Here is a 17166-nt window from a genome sequence, read left to right as displayed (position 1 = left end):
AAGTCGGGAAACGGGTCAATTTTCACGAAAATTGACCAACACGACCTACATACTGCATACTTTATTTTTGGAAAAGTGTCCTGAATTGAGAAACATTTCCGTTCGAATTGCAAAGAGAGAGCTAATTGGACGTATTTCTGTCAAACGGAACTATATGTGCATTATGACGTGAGCCCTGTTATGCACATATCGACGGTGCAAGTCGGCAATCACATAACTCGGTTTGCGACGTCGCAGACTTCCTGTCATACTTTATTTTTTAAATGGAAAACTACTCAACGGCAATTCTTTAAAACTGTCATGATTTTTCTTCTCAATGCGAAGAAAATTCTGCAAAAACTTCAAGAAATAATGTCAATTTGCTCTCCTTTAAAAAAATGACGTAGAGGCGGAGATTTTCAGACACCGCAAACGAGTTATGTGATTGCCGACTTTCACCGTCGATATGCTTTGGGCTCATGTCTCAATGCACAATGCACATAGTTCCGTTTGGTAGTAATAAGTCCAATTAGTGTTCATAGTTTTAACTAGTGAAAAAAATCCTTTTCGTGAAAATTGACCCGTTTCCCGACTTTTGGGCAGGATTTTGGCCAAATGTATAAATTTCAAGCTTTAAATTTGGCTCTTTATTTTCAGAAGTGTGTCCTGAATTGAGAAACATTTCCGTTCAAATTGCGAAGAGAGAGAGCTAATTGGACTATTTCTGTCAAACGGAACTATGTGCATTATGACGTGAGCCCTGTTATGCACATATGCTTATGGGTCTTAGGGCTCATGTCTTAATGCATATCGACGGTGAAAGTCGGCAATCACATAACTCGGTTTGCGACGTCGCAGACTTCCTGTCATACTTTATTTTTTAAATGAAAAACTACTTAACATCCAGTCTTGAAAATTTCTGTGATTTTTCCTCTTTGTGCGGAGAAAATTCTGTGAAAATTTCAAGGAATGATATTGATTTGGTCTACTTCAAAAAAATAAAATGCGAGCGTAGATTTTTAAACACCGCAAACGAGATACGTGGTTTGGTAGTTTCACCGTCGATATAGTTCCGTTTGATAGAAATACGTCCAATTAGTGTTCTTTTGGCCATAATTTTGGCCAAATGTATACGTTTCAAGCTTTAAAGTTGGCTCGCTGCTCTTCAAAAAATAAATTAAAAACGAAAATTTCGAAACGCCGCATTAATGATACGTGGTTTTGCAGTTTGACCATCGATGGAAGAGCGATCGCGACGGTGACGATCAGTGATGGATGGATGCAGTCTCCGCGCCGGGCGCCGCGCCGCGTCACCACGCACCTCCCACACGTCGCGTCGCGCGCCCGCACCTCAGCATGCTGATGTCAAGCAGTGTCAATATTTGACGATTGATCTACGTCAACGACGGCGCGGCACGGGAACCCCGCAAACGTCGAGCGGATCATCTTCCACGTCGCCGCCGCCAGATCGCCCTCCGACCCGCGGACGCGGGGCCTCGCGACGGGACCTCCAGGACAAATCTGGCAACGCTGCTGGTCCCGCGGTGTCACTGTTTGAATATCTCACCTCGCCGTGTGTCGTCACGTGACGTCACGGCACGCGTCGCGTCGATCCGCGTCACATCATCTTCCGAATTAGCCGCACCTGCCCTGCCCTACTCTATCCTCCCGTATCCTGTCTCCTCACTGACTGACTGACTCAGTGACTCGGTGACGTATGTGGAGAAAAAAAACTTCGGTTAGACTAGCCGACCAGCGGGCTGATGGTTGAAATTGGTAGACAAAGCTATAGACAAAGACGACAAAACGGATACGGAGGGATCCTGTCGGTGGAACTAGGTGGTTGCAATGGATAGAGGAGGCAGGTAATAGACTAACTAACGGCAACCCATGAAAGACCCTATACAGTTAGTCTATTATTTTCTCCCATTGTCTACGAGAACCACCGATCTCAACCAATAGGATCGCTCTGTACTCCTTATGTCCTCTTTGTCTATCGCTTTGTCTATCGATTTCAGTAATCGGCCCGCAGCGGGCTGATGGTTGAAATTGGTAGACAAAGCTATGGACAAAGAAGACGAAAAGGATATGGAGGGGTCCTATTGGTGGGAGCGGATGGGTGCGATGGACAAAGAGGTAGGTAATAGGCTAACTAACGGCAACTCATGAGAGACCCTTTAGTTAGTCCATCATTTACCCCCTTAGTCTTTAAGAACCAACCAAAGTAACCGACAGGATCGCTCCACACTTATTATGTCCTCTTTGTCGATAGCTTTGTCTATCAATTTCGACAATCAGTCCGCAGATCAGTAGGCTGATTATTGAAATTGTTAGACAAAGCTATAGACAAAGATAAAGAAGGGAAAACGGAGCGTTCCTATTGGTTGGAACGAGTGGCCGTTATCGACAAAGGGGAAATGATGTACTAACCAAACGTGTCTTTCGTGGGTTAGTGATAGTCCATTACTTAACTCCTTCATTTGATGCAACCACCCGCTTCCATCGATAGAATCGATCCGTTTTCCCCTTGTCTTCTTTATCTATCGCTTTGTCTATCAACTTCAATAATCAGCCCACTGAGGCCTAAACCTTCAGTCGATTGGACTGACACTTCAGATAATAGAACTGAAGGTTCAGTTCACTGAACCGGAAAGATGTCGTCGATATCGTCGTACCTCAGACCTCAGACAAAGAGCGTAAGTCCATTCCGAAGTTGAAAAATTATCTTAAACAATTCAATTTTAACAAGGAAGTACCCGTGCAGTTTTTGTTCAAAATTTTACTCATTTTCGCACGAGATCAGAAAAAGATTTGGTGAAGTTTTCAGTTGGATATGCTCGAGATTCTCATGTTAAAATTGCAATTCGAGATGGAGAATTTGCCAATAATCAAATGCAGTTACGCTCTTCCGTGGGGGACGACGATACGAAGCATGCTCCATGAAAACCAAAGCTTCTTAGTTCATTGAACTGAATCGTAGGTTCTTGGAACTGAAGCGGTCGGTCTGCTCGACTGAAACTCAGTCCACCGGGCTCCGAGCTGAAAATCGCCTGCTAAACTATTCGAAACGTACAATGGATATTTTTTCCTGCACGGAGCTGACTTGTGGAAATTCGAATTATCCCAGATGAAAAACGTAACTGCATTTTAGCTTTGCATAATTTCCACTCGCTAATCATATTTTAACCAGGAGACTTCTATTTAAAAATTGCACCGATTTTTCCTCTAATTGCACGCAAAAATGGGCAAAATTTTGAACAGAAATCGCACAAACCTATTTCCGTTAAATTTTAACCGTTCGAGTCAGTTTTCCACGTTAGAATGGGGGATCTTCCCTCCCGGAAACGATGAATCAACGGTTGTTTTCAGGGTGCAATTATTCATAGTGCAATATGCGGAATCCTTACGAAATCCTTAAAAAATAAGTAGATACAGGCCCCTAAACAAACTTGGACCCCCCTAACTTTTGACAGGGGGGTCGGATCGACTTGTGGTTTGCGCCAAAATTTTTCTTTTTTTATGCTCTTTTTAACGATATATCACATGAGGGGTTGGGTTGCCATTTGAAATTCTTGAGTTGCCCCCTAGCCCCTGAGGGGGGGGGGGGTCTAAAATTGAAAAGTGCCTCAAAAAGTCCCCCTCCCTTGATATGAGGAAGAACAGCACAAACTGCAAGTCGATATCCGAATTAGAACTAATGTTATGTCCAGAGGTGCGTGACTTTTGGATGACCTTGTAGCAGTAGCTGGTTGTATGTAAGAGTATATCATATTTTTAGTATTTTAAATTGCTTTTACTCGAAACGACGTTTTTTAACAACAAACTTTAAATAGCTCTGGTTTAGTTCTACATTTTGAGGCGTTTTTTGTTCTAAAATGTTCTTTAAGCACTCTCACAATATGTTCTAGTGTTAATACATATCTCTTTTTGTGGACTGAGGTCTCTTTTTCTACATAGGACAGTCACATGTTGCAGAAATCCAGCATGTCCAATTCCAACGATACTATTAGGCCAGACAGGAGTTCAATTCCATACTCAATATATATCTCGCCTAATCGCGATAGATCAACAACTCGTTGAGCATTTTATTTGCCCGGTGATGATTGATAAAAATTGTTGGATCAAGTAGTTTTCAAAGCAAGTTTCTCATAGTAGATTTTGTTTGCTAAGTGGATTGTTCAGCAATTAAGTCCTCAGTATCATCATCAGGTGAATTTGAGCGTTGACGTCTGACGGTCTGAAAATATCTTTCACACTTTAGGCAAATATACAGAGCTGTGTCTCTAAATGATCTATGTAAATAAATCAGAATTAAAAATTCCCATCTAAGCTTGTGTCCTGATATACAAATATTCGTATTAGATGGTAGTGGGCTCTCCGGCAAATTGCAAACAATATGCGTGTTAACTTGTCAAAGAGCAATAATCCGAATTGAAATAGTAAAGGTTTCATTGGTAGAGAACTTCAAAAGCACGGCCTCAGCTGGGAGCCCCTTCAAATACCGCCGATACTCTCCGCATTGCCAGGCAGTTAGTTTAGTTGCGTGACCCAACTGAGCCCAACTATGGTTACAGGTTTCACTGCACGGGCTTCACTCAGGGTCCCAACGGTGCCGTTTATATTAAGTATCAAATAGAGTAATATCCAAATTGGAAATGAACAGTCGGTGAGGTTACCTGTAGACTAATGCCCGAAGTTTTAAAAGTCCGCATCCTCAGCTTATATCTATAATAACTGCAATATTATCCTCCAGTTTTAATTTTACAATATTATTAACGCAGAATCCTTGGATATTCCGTTTTGAAAAGGTCAAGCGACATCATGCGTTCAATTAATGTTGACTCTTAAACCTAAATGAATATAATCACGACGTTAGTCGTGGGTATAAAGTTACCATTTTAATGTTGGTACTTGGATTAAAAAGAATGGTAGTGGGTATAAAACTGTCCGGTTGCATTTGCTCCCCCAAAAATTCAGCGCTGGTGACTTGCCTCTCCAGGAACATACATGTCGCAGACAGGCAGCAGTCGTCGGTAGTTTGCTCTCCGGCAAATTGCAAAAGGTATGCGTGTTGACTCATCAAAGTGCAAAAATTCGAATTGACATAGTAAAGGTTCCATTGGTAAAGAACTTCAAAAGCACGGCCTCAGCTGAAAGCCCCTTCAAATACCGCCGATACTCTCCGCATTGCCGGGCGGTTAGTTTAGTTGCGTGACCTAACTGAACCTAACGAAGGTCACTGATTTCACTACACGGACCCACAAGTGTGGTAGCTGGAACCATTCATTCGACAGCAGGTTAAACGTCCGTGTGAATTTCAAGCATAATAATCAGTGCATTTAATATTGTTTTCCTCACTCCTAAGTTTTACATTCTTTTATTCAACGTAAATAGATTGTAATTTGCCGGTGAATGCTAATTATCTGAGACACGCAATTACCAGACAGTCTATTGCCACACTACTGTTATGTTTTTCCACAATCACGGCTACAATTTCTAAGTCACAGTTTAATTAGTAATAGCGCTACAACAATATCTAGTAATAATTACTTTTTTTAAAATCAATCAAGAAATATTTTATGTGCCGCGATGATTCCATTCGACGTGACCAGAATTTCTGTTGCTCTTTTTTGCAGACCAGACTTGCCATGTTGATGGAATTTTTTGTGGCTTGTAATGAATTATGCGTGAGTATTTTTTCTTTTGGCGTTTTTTTCTTCACAGTCGAGAGGACATTTTTTATCCTCGCAGAAGATAAACGCAAGAAGAATATAATAGCAACAAGTCCTCTGTAGGGTGATCATAACAGATTAGAATGCTACGAATGAAGCAAGCCTAAGAATTATCTTCATTCCTGAGTGTCAAAACTTATTGATTCGTGAACACGCGATGTACATCGGAAGGTATTTTCAGCCTGGATGGATTAGCCTGGGTGAGAGCTGAGAGACACAATAACTCATAATACTTATGCTTAAGCATTTAAATTTAAGTATTAGAAGAATACCTGAATGGCACTTGTCGGTAAGTGCGCTTAATGATTCACACCTGATGTCTTTTTCTCACGCCGCGCGAAGAGTCTGCACACACACCGGCCTAAACAAGAGTTATGCGTAATTTTGCAGTTTCACTGGGCGAAATTGTTGGAAAAATTTCCTCCCATCGAGAGCTTAGAAACAATACCGCATATCTCAAAATTTTGGCAAAAATGAGTCAGCGACTTTACCGCATTCTGCGGTGTAAAATGCGTAGCCTGGTAGTTTTAATTTGTTTCCAATTCCGCGGGGAGTGCTGCATTGACACTAAAATGTGTAAAAAATTGCAAATCTACCTTAAAATTACAAAAATGGCGAAGTTTTCTTTTCGTCCTGCAAAATTGTCAGTTTGCAAATAGGCGTTATTGTTCCATCTCCATGTCATCATATTGAGCTATGATTTTACCACTACGGTTTTGCGGTAACTTTACATGTTAGTATTTTTTACGGCCTTTTTGTTTCTTTGACTATTTTATATATTTGTAACCCATGAGTGATCCTTTAAAAAATAAATGAAAAAAAAGGTCGCCAGAAAAATGCATTTGGAATCCTGTGACACTGAAATTGTACGAGCTACAATTTATTAAACTCAATAAAACGATAAGCTAGGACAATTGAAAACAGCAAGGACACCGTGCGTGGGTTCGGGAAAATCCTCGAAAATATAGATTCCTTACTCAAACGCTCTGTCTTTCATTTTAAGCCACAGAAAATCCCAGAGCTACCAGACTACCCTTTGGTTTCAAGGTCAAGTGCATGATTGACAAACTGGATGGAAGACCGAACAGAGGATTCTGAGCCGTAAATAGAGCTCAGAAAGATGTTTATACAACACATATAACGTTAACAGTTCTCTCTCAAATGCTGATTTATAGCCTTTGGTTGAATGAACTGTTTTGAAGAACAATGCAAATTACTAACCTCCGAAAACTCAGGTAAGTAGAGCCTTTCAGGTAGTTAACCAGATGAGATGCCTCAATGCCGGATTGTCAAGTTACTCGGCAGGTAAAATGTGCTGTAGATTGTCTTTTACGCTCATTTTAGAACGAACGTATGTTTATAATAATACCCCTAAGCAGACAAGTGCATCCTTTTCCAATGATTTGTCCCCTCCATCTCTTTTTTTTCTACGATCTGTATTTTGTCTAATTTTTCTGTGAAAATAATTCAGCCGTGAAATAATGAATTTTTCAGCAATGGGTGTGAAAAACTCCAAAATGTTCGCCGCATTGTAAAGTTGGAAGTTTTACCGGAAACGTCTTCAATAATTGAAGGTGGTGATATTTCTGACATATTGAAAAAATATTGATGACGTATGGGTAATTGATTACGACAGACTTTTTTGCTTAAAAATATTTAACGAACGCGCAAATGTCGTCATAATTTATCGCCCTAAAAGTTTTCAAAGTCGTTTTTGAAATGTTTTAGTTTTTTCTCCGTTCTTCCCGAAACGTCGCTGAGACATGAAAGTTGTTCTCAATTACAGTATCTGAGGACATCTCCTAAATGGAATGGTACTATTCTGCCGTCCTAAGGAAGAACGCCGTATGAGCCTTCGGACGTTGCCAAATTTTCTTCGATAAAATATGAATTTTCAGGCAATTCTGTGAACATTTTTCTTCGAATTTCGTAAATTATTTTATTCACGACCTGCAGATCTAAGTCATCTGAAAATTTCAGGGGAAAATATTCATAACTCTCCTAGAAAATAAACATGTTATCGGATGTAAAATGGGCAATTTTCGAATATTCATACGGCGTTTTTCCTCGGCACAGCAGTATCAGAGCGTGTGGCTCCATGGGTTTACCTTGAATATTTGACAACGTTATTCAGGTGATTTAAAATCACCTGTCAGTACAACATCGGGTGCCGACTGTTGATGGAGGGGTTGAGGCCGTTGTAAATCACGTATACCTTTCGCCTTTTGCAAGGGGTTTACAGGTTGAGCCGTGTTCGGTTGGGCACCGGGCCTCACGTCTTTTGTCTCCAACGAACACCGCTGCTCCGACCCAGTTAGATTGGTGGATTTGTTCGAATTGATTCTAACTGTCAGTCATCGGACAAATATCCTTGCGAATCGCCGCCGAACTAACTTACGATTGTGGGCCGCCTTTAGAAAAATAATGGCCTTGCGTCACAAAACCTACGAGACAATCGGCCGGTCACTTAAAACGGGTGGACAAAGGGCAGGCAGAGTGAGTTAACACGGAACTAATTTTCAGTGAATTTCGGGAAAATCAAAATAAAGCGGACCGGTGGAAAGGGATGAGTTGTTTTCCGTTTCCCATTCAATCAGGCCTCGTGCTGCTACTGTAACGCGTCCTGCAGGAGTGTGGAATTTGGGGCATACTAGATTTTGCATTAGGAGCGATTTTTGCGGGCATCCCTCCTCCGATAATTCGAATCCATTACGTAGAATGATTTTATGCGAGTTAGGAGGTATCTACATATAATTGGACTATTTTTATCAAACGGAACTAAGCGCCAATTTGAGTTCCTTTTGAGGAATTTTGAATTCCGGATAGCGCGCTCTGTCAAACGGACCTAAGCGCCATGGAAAAACATTGCGAGTATAGGACGGAATAAGCCGGACGCCCGATTCCGCCGTCAATCCAAGCCCCCCTCTACCTTCCTCACCCTATGGCGCCTAGGCCCGTTTGATAGAAATGCGTCCAATTATCGTTGTTTTACGTATAAATAGAGGAAATCCAGCGTTGCCAGCCGGCAAGAATAGCCACTAATTTCAAACTCAATAACGCCATCGGTGTTCCCAAACAGTTAAGATGAAGAGGACAGTCCAGTGAGATATCAGTAAAATTGTTGAACTCACTTGCATGTATGAATATTAAATTGCATATTTAATATTTTTACGTGCGAGTGAAAGATTTTATCTTCAAAAATTTACTGTTCATTTATCTTGTGCGGGTCTCCATACGTATCTTGACCGGTAAGGTATTTTGACCCGAATTGTCATTTGATGAAAGTTTCTAACAATTTTCAGGACTTGTTTCCTGTTGAGCCCTCCTCACCCCTCTTGACAATGAGAATTTGTTTAAATTTTAGCTCCAACGGAGAAAAAAACTTCGTGCATGGGACCCGAAGTTGAGGTCATATGGATCTCTGAGTTTTCTGATCACGCATCCGAAAACTTGAGGTCGAGCCGCCGAAGTTCAGGTCAGACATCGAGGCAGTTCGGTATGTACCGGAGTATTTCAGATGTGTAACCCGAACCCTTCGGTTTAAATCGAAGTACTTCAGATGTCTGACCCGAACTTCGGTAGCTCGACCTCAAGTTTTTAGATACGCGATCCGAAAACTTCAGAGATCCATATAACCTCAACTTCGGGTCCCACGCACGAAGTTTTCTTCTCCGTTTATAAACATAGCTACTACAACCTAGCTACAATAGCTAATAAAAACCTATTAACCTTCTTTCCGCTCACATCATTTATTCGCAACTATTCCTCCCGCGTCAATGAGTGTTTCGAAGGATAAACTGAACGACTTTGCGGTAAAAACGCGTGTTGACCATCGGTTTTCCGGCGACATCGACGGTCAGTTCGGTACCGTTTCGAGCATCGCGTCGTGTCCCGTCGCGCGCCGGATGCTGCGCCTGCATATCGATTATCGAATCGATAGCGAACGACCTCGATCGATACACCCTATCCCAGCCATGCTGTCTATCGATCAAGGCCGTTCGATAAAGATTTGACCATCACCGACGCTGGCATGCAGCGGATCATACCTTTGCGGCCACTTCCGCTCCGGATGCATCGAAAATCGGTTGAGGTCAGTACTTGTCCGGCGCGGCGCGGCGCGGCACAGTGGATCGATTCAATTCAAGAGGTCGGACATGAAATTTTTGACTAAAACTATAAATTTTGATGTTTATTTCGTCACATTTTGAATTTCAAGGGATGTCTCTAGAAGAAAATTTCACGAGGAAACCAATGGAGCCACTTTTAGAACCTCAAAGTTTGATAAGAACGGAGTTATAAGCGTTTAAAGTTTCAAGATTTTGTCCGACCTCTCCTATTGACTGGATCCACTGCCCGGCGTCTAAGGATTCGGATTCCTCTCGGTATTATTCACATCCGTCCGCGCGCACACAAGATACCAAAAGAGTCGCGGCTGCGGATTTATTGCGCGGCCGCGCCGCTCCCCGGAGCAATTTAGGTAAACCGCGCGTCGCTCGTGTGAATTCGCAATCAGAATTACCGCCGTATACGAGCGGCAGCCTCGTAAACTCGCGCCGGGTATTATTTTGTGACGGGGATTCCCCGCAGTTCGGAAGGGCCCTAACATTAAATTCGGCCGCGCTTCGCAGCGCGGTTGGGCAAGGAAGAGCCAACGACATGACGCCACTTTTTTTTTAGTTATCCTCCCTATCATCGTTGGATTTTTCTCTTTTTCGTGTGCATGGTGAATCCTCAGCGATCCGCAGTAAGGGGCCGTTCAAGTGTTACGTGACGCACCTAGGGGAGGTTTGAGCCAGCGTTACGGTGTGTTACAAGGGGAGGGGGGTCAAGCTCAGCGTTACGTAACAAATACGAGACCCCGGGGGGGGGGAGCTTTGAAAAAATCACCGAGCAAAAATTGAAAATCTCGCCCTCCCCGAATGAAATCCCTTGAAAATAAGGGGGGATCGGTAGGCAATGGAGATGCTGCATGTGTGATGAATTTGCGATTTGACTGTTGATTCCGAAGTAAAAGTTGGCGAGAAACACGATGGTGCCACTGGTTTTCTCTGAAATCAACTCCCAAGCTCAAAAAAAGCTCTCAAGTTGAGGCCAAAATGGAGGGGATATCCCACGCTTTCTTGAGAGTCCACCTCTACATCAAGACAAACTCTCCATGCAAAGATAAGGAGCAAATACATTGACAAGGCTGCCACTCTATTTGGGGACTCCAAAACTGAAAACACGGCATCACTGCTAATGTATTTGCTGCCTATCTTTGCATGGAGAGTTTGTCTTGACGTAGAGGTGGACTCTCAGGATAGTGTGGGGTATCCCCTCCATTTTGGCCTCAACTTGAGAGCTTTTTTGAGCTTGGGAGTTGATTTCAGAGAAAACCAGTGGCACCATTGAGTCTCTCGCGAACTTGTACTTAAGAATCGACAGTCAAATCGCAAATTCATCACACATGCAACATCTCCATTCCAAAGGGGTAGGATGTAGAGCTGCGTTACAAGGGAGGAGGGAGGGGGGTGAAAAACTGGAAAAAAAGCGTTACTTGAACGGCCCCTAAGACATTTTCTGCGCACAGCTGTGCTATAGTCTTCGTGATCATGTTGATAGAGTTCGCACAGTTGACCATGAGTATTTGAGTCCATGAACGCAAGAGATAGATTAGATTTCAGACTTTCTCAGTCAATTTCTAAAATTATTGGGGGGGAGGGGGGGAGGGGGCTAGGTCAGCCTTACGTAATTCAAAAGGAGACGGAGGTCGTCTAACGGGTCCTGCACGAGGGGGGGGGGGTGAAGGGGTGGCGTCAAAAAGTCGGTCATATCTTACATAAGAGTTGAGCGGCCCCCTGGTTCGAAAAGTCGTATTTTGAAATTTCGATGGAGGATTCTTTCTGGCATCCCGAAAAAATAGTTTGGCGCGATTTAGTTCATTTTTATGCATAAAGTGGGCGTTAAGTTGCATTATAATCCGGCAATTGGTCTCCTGAATATGACGGATTAGAATTTTAAACGGCTTCTTCTCGAAATTACGTTTTTATAATTTCGAACTTCAAACCGCCACAGCTCCGGTTTGGTTTGGCAAATCGGAGCGGTTTTTGGGCGTTTTTTTCATCCCAAAATATTCCCGGAACAAGTCTTTATGCTCTGACGGTACCAATAACTCAATTTTGAGTTATTTTGGATTAAGGCCCTTTTCCAGTAGATGTCCAGTTCCAAACAAAGGAACGTAATTCCATTCGTAATATGTAAAATTAACTAAAAAATGCAATTTTTTACAAGAATATGAGTACGCATTTTTTATCGAAATATTCGCTGATTTTAGAATGTCAGAAAAAAAAATATTTGTACCTGAGACATTTTCAGTTAAAAATGCCTGCAAATTTCTTATCAAAAAAATAACAGTTTATGTATGAATGAAAACTTTGCAAATAGTTGATATGCAGTTTCCTTCTTTTGTCGCGAAAACAACAAATCAAATAAATGAATTGATACATCGAGAAAAATTCTCCAGGTGGCCTAGCTGAATTCTGAAAGGAGGACTAGACTATAACAGTTCGTAATTTCCTCACAGGAATTCATATTCCTGGCTTTTACGTTAATGCAACTACAATTTTGGATGTATTTCTGCCGAACGGAACTATATGCATTATGCCGTGAGCCCTGTTATGCATATATTCTTATGGGTTTCAAGGCTCCTGTCTCAATGCACATTGTTCCGTTTGGCAGAAATACGTCTAATTGCGATGGACGCTAACACGAAAGAAGGGTTCAATGGTGAAACTATCAAACCTCGCATCTCGTTTGCGTTTTTCAAAAAGCTCCGCTTCCCGCATTTTTTTTTTTTTTTTTTTTTTTTTTTTTTTTTTTTTTTTTTTGAAGGAGAAAAATTAATATCATTCCTTGAAGTTTTCATAGAGTTTTCCTCGGACCGGAAAAATAATCACGGAAGTTTTAAAGCATTGAATTGAAAAATGAAGTTTGGCAGGGAGTCTGCAACGTCGTAAATCGAGATACGTGGTCTGGTAGTTTCACCGTCGGTTTCCGTTTCCTGACATCAGATTTCCTGTTGTCGCGACCAGACGCTAGGATAACCTGAATATACTGTTGATAATCGAGTTTTTACTGGTGTGAATCGGGTAATTACGAAAGTGACCATAATTTTTCTCCCTGTCGTATCAGGAAACCTGTCAATGGGACTATTCTGTGCAACATAGTTTTCCTTTGTGGAAAAAAGGTCCGAGTTTGGCAGTGAAAAAAATCTTAATAAACTGAATGTCAACGACTGGTTCGACTTTAAAATGTCGATGTTTGTATTGACTTAGCTTGGGGGGAAAAAAATTAACTGAAAAAAATGAAAGGATCAGCTTGACTTGATTTCCATGAGTTGATTCTAGCGGTTAACTACCGCAACATGCGGCGCGGCGCGGAATATGAATCATCCATCTGGTATTTGTCGAACTTTTCCGTCAATCAATCCCGTGCACAAATTTATGCAAATGACTTTGGGACGGTGCAGAGTTCCTGTTAATAATTTGCCACCACCGCACCCCCATCTCTAAATTACCACTTCTTCAGCAACCTCTACAGGCTTTCCATATCGGTCAATTTACAACTTACCTCCAGTAAGGAATTCATATTAAGTTCTGACAATAGGACAACCCACTACAACCTTGATACCAGGTGTGTGTGAACCTACTCTGCCACTTGGCGCGTTAACCAGGTACTTAACGCATTCGGTGCAGTGCACTTTTGAATGCATGTTGAACTATCAGAGTAAATATTGATGACGCATCTTCAAATTATACAGTGCAGCAGGGGCTCTAGGGATCGTTGTCTTATAGAACTCAGTTAGAAAAAACGCCTTATGGACATTCGGACGTTGCCGTATTTCTGCTGAATTAATTATATTATTTTCAATCTTTTGCAGGTCTACTTCACTGAAAAAAAAAATCCTCGGCGTTTTTACCTAGGTCCGTTGGTACTTTTACCATCTCACTTTTTTTACGAATTATTGGTAGTTTTACCAAGACAGACTGGTAAGCTTACCAGCTTATAACAGTGTCGGATTTTGATGGTTTAAGCTGAGGGATCAGTAGAAATTAAAACGATTATCCCCGATTTTAATTGATATGTCACCCACCAAAAACAAGGTGGATGAAATCATCCATCGAGGTAGCACATACCGTGATTTCTTTTACCTTAGTTTCGTACGTGTTTCACGTTGGAAAAGTAGTGCAAATGCGTGTATTACCTACTTATACTTAAAAACCAAGGCGGGAGAAATCAGGATATGCACTACCGCGGTGGATGACATCTTTGTGCCATGTTTTAAGGTGAGCGACAAATCCGTTTAAGTTGAACGTAAAAAATTGACGTTTGAACGGATCTTATTATTTGTTCCTGATCTTCAGTCTCTAGAATAATCAAACCACTAATTAATCACTAGTGCAACTAATCTACTCTAAAGATTTCTGACAACGTGACAACTTTTGGCAACATTTGAATGTTCCCCCCTCATTTTTTTGCATCACTACAAGACTGGCGTATCCAGCATTTCCTTCGCATATTATCCAGGGATTATTCTCTGATCACAACATCTGCACATGAAATACATGCATGTGTGTTGGTGATGTAATAAATGTGTGCGATACGGCTGAATTTAAGGTTTATTGGCCTCCGTGTGGAATTCGTGGGAGAAAAATGTATTAATTTTCTGGGGAATGAGAGGCACTGACGCAGTCAAGAATTGTTCAAATACGCGGTACCTAATAAAATATTTTTCCAAGTGTAAGAGGGACAATATTACGATGGTTTATTATGGTCGAAATGTTGCCTTTTTACAAAGAGCTCCCCGGAGGTGAAGGGTGAGATGGGGGTAGAGGATAAAGGGAATTTATTTCGTGGATGAAAATCTTTGGAAGTATACTGCCGTGCTAAGGAAGAACGCAGTATGAGCCATCAGGCGTTGTCAAATTTCCTTCGAAGAACAACGAAATTTCCAGAAAATTTGTGAATATTTCTCCTCTGCTTTTTTGGAGGATTTTTTTCGAAATTTGATCTAAAAAGTCTGAAAATTTCAAGGTAAAATATTCATAACTTTCTTTAAAAATGGATATTTTCTGGAAAAAAATTGAGCAACATCTGAATACTCACACGGCGTTTTTCCTTAGCATGGCAGTATACTGCCGTGTCCAAAACGCGTAGTAGGTGCGAAAATGAAGTTTTGAGAAAATTGACCTGGTAGCGTCTAAGTGGAAAATTTTATTCTACGAATCCTTCGTTCTTCGTGAGATTGACAATAATCATCCAAAAGACTCTCAGAAAGCATTTGGACAATTTAAGTCGACGAATTTTAGTTAAGTAGACTATGTAAGGAGAGCCTTTTTCATTTCATGAAAGACAAGAAACCATGCTATGTTCTGCATGTTTGCGTGGTGACGTTTCGAACACACAACAAACAAATCTGAATGTTAGAAATTGGCAGGAAAGGCACCACTTTACCCCAGAAAGAATCTAATTGATGATACTCCCATCAGATTTCTATTCCAGAAAATTAGATTTCCTATTGTTCCAATGAGATTCTGGTTGTCGCACTGCCGTGCACAGGAAGAAGGCCGTAAGAGCCTTCAGACATGGCCATATTTTCCTCAATAAAAATCTAAATTACCAGACAAATTTTGAATATTTCTCTTTCAATTTTTCAGTGTCTTGGGAGTAGCAACATATTATAATAGTCTCAGATTTAGGTCTTAATTAGTCTTTGTCTTAAATTTAGGAAAAATCATATTGTAAAGACTCCGATTTCTTTGTAAAAACGAGGATGCTAAAAAAAGAAGAAACAAATCAGATGATTTTGTTTGCAATAATTGAAAATCAATCTAAAATATCTGATAATTTCAAAAATACGCACAACTTTCCTTGAAAAGTATGTTTTACATAGGGAAATTTGGCAACATCTGAAGGCTCATGTGGCGTTTTTACTTAGCTCGGCAGAACGGGACTTCCGGTCCGATGAGGAAATCCGTAACAGCGGGCCGATTATTGAAATTGATAGACAAAGCTATAGACAAAGGAGATATGGAGAGATTCTATTGGTGGAAGCGGGTGGTTGCAATGGACAAAGGAGGTAGGTGATAGACTAACTAACGGCAACCCACAAGAGACCCGACAGTTAGTCTATCATTTTCTCCCTTTGTCTATAGGAACCACCCATTTCAACCAATAGGATCGCTATATACCCCTTATGTCTTCTTTGTCTATAGCTTTGTCTATAAATGTCAATAATCAGCCCGCAGGAAAGTTATCCTCCACACGACCCTATACCGCGGTGTAGGTCCATCCTAATCGTCCGTAGCGCGCCAAAAACATTAATAAATCGCCAGCCACTTGTTGGCGGGCGTCGGTTCAAATCGTGTCATGAAGGAACGAGTACTGTCGTCAATAGATACAATCGTCTATTTTTAAAAGCACCTACTCACCGGAAAGTCGTGAGCCCTCGAAGGCGGGATCGACGAGGGGGACCGAGGCTCATGAGGCGCCTGGGCCTGGGCCCTTTTGAAAATAAACGGTTCAATTAGGTGCCCACGCGGTGTACGGTGCACTCACTTCAACTCATAAAGCTTACTCATATGCCGAATCTGACCTAACGTTTTAATTAGCTCTGAATCATTTTTCACACTTTTCGCGAGGTGCTCCCTTGTTCCCGGCAACTCCATTTATTAAACGTGGGCGGCATTTTGGACTATGGATACGACTACTGATTCAGTAACTGCGTCATTCCATGCACTCATAGCGCCTCCACACTAATCGAGTTCCCGCCATGCGCCGTACTCAATTTTGTAATTTTGTAATTTTTTTTTTTCGTTTTTTTTTTGTATTCTTCCATTTGGACTACTTTTTGCAATCTGGAACTATAAGTTCTGGCTCATTACATAAGAACACCTATCGGCATAGGAACACTAATGGCCCATTTGTTTTATCTATAATGAGCCAGAAATTGTAGTTCCTAATTAAATCGTTCAGTTACAAAAAGGTTCAAGATCCAGATATGAAAATACGAAAAAATAGTAGAAACTGTTTGAACCGGGGGGGGGGGGGTAGGGGGATGGAATACCTCTCAGTGCAGAGGGGGTTTGGGGGGCCTTCCCCGAAATTTTTTAAAATTTTAACTCTATTTGGATGCATTTTGAGGCTTCCATGATGAAAATTTTAGAAACTTCTAATTGAATACACGGTGTTTCCAATTTAATTACTACATTAGAAGAGATAATCATCCTCGACGAGGGTCTTTTCCCACCATCCAGAATTTCTGGTAGGAGGGCATACGATATTATTTTCAATTCTAGGGGGAGGGGGGCAGGCCCTCCCTGGAGCCCCCTTCGAACGCCCATGGGTCCATATCATATTTCCATTTTTTATTAATTTTTTTTGGTAATCTCCCCTTTTTTTCACTATTTTTTTCATT

The 17166-nt window shown here is 41.4% G+C and overlaps 1 protein-coding gene across 1 annotated transcript in view; it reads right to left on the bottom strand.

Moving 5' to 3' along the window:
• LOC109039650 (uncharacterized) overlaps positions 1 to 17166 on the bottom strand; it is a 141606-nt gene that overhangs the window by 103637 nt on the left and 20803 nt on the right. The gene's annotated exons all lie outside the window — the stretch shown is intronic.

The sequence above is a fragment of the Bemisia tabaci genome, chromosome 2 (assembly GCF_918797505.1).
Source record: "Bemisia tabaci chromosome 2, PGI_BMITA_v3".
Lineage (NCBI taxonomy): Eukaryota > Metazoa > Arthropoda > Insecta > Hemiptera > Aleyrodidae > Bemisia > Bemisia tabaci.
The sequence above is the reverse complement of the archived record's forward strand: the minus strand, read 5'-3'. Positions and strand labels throughout refer to the sequence as shown.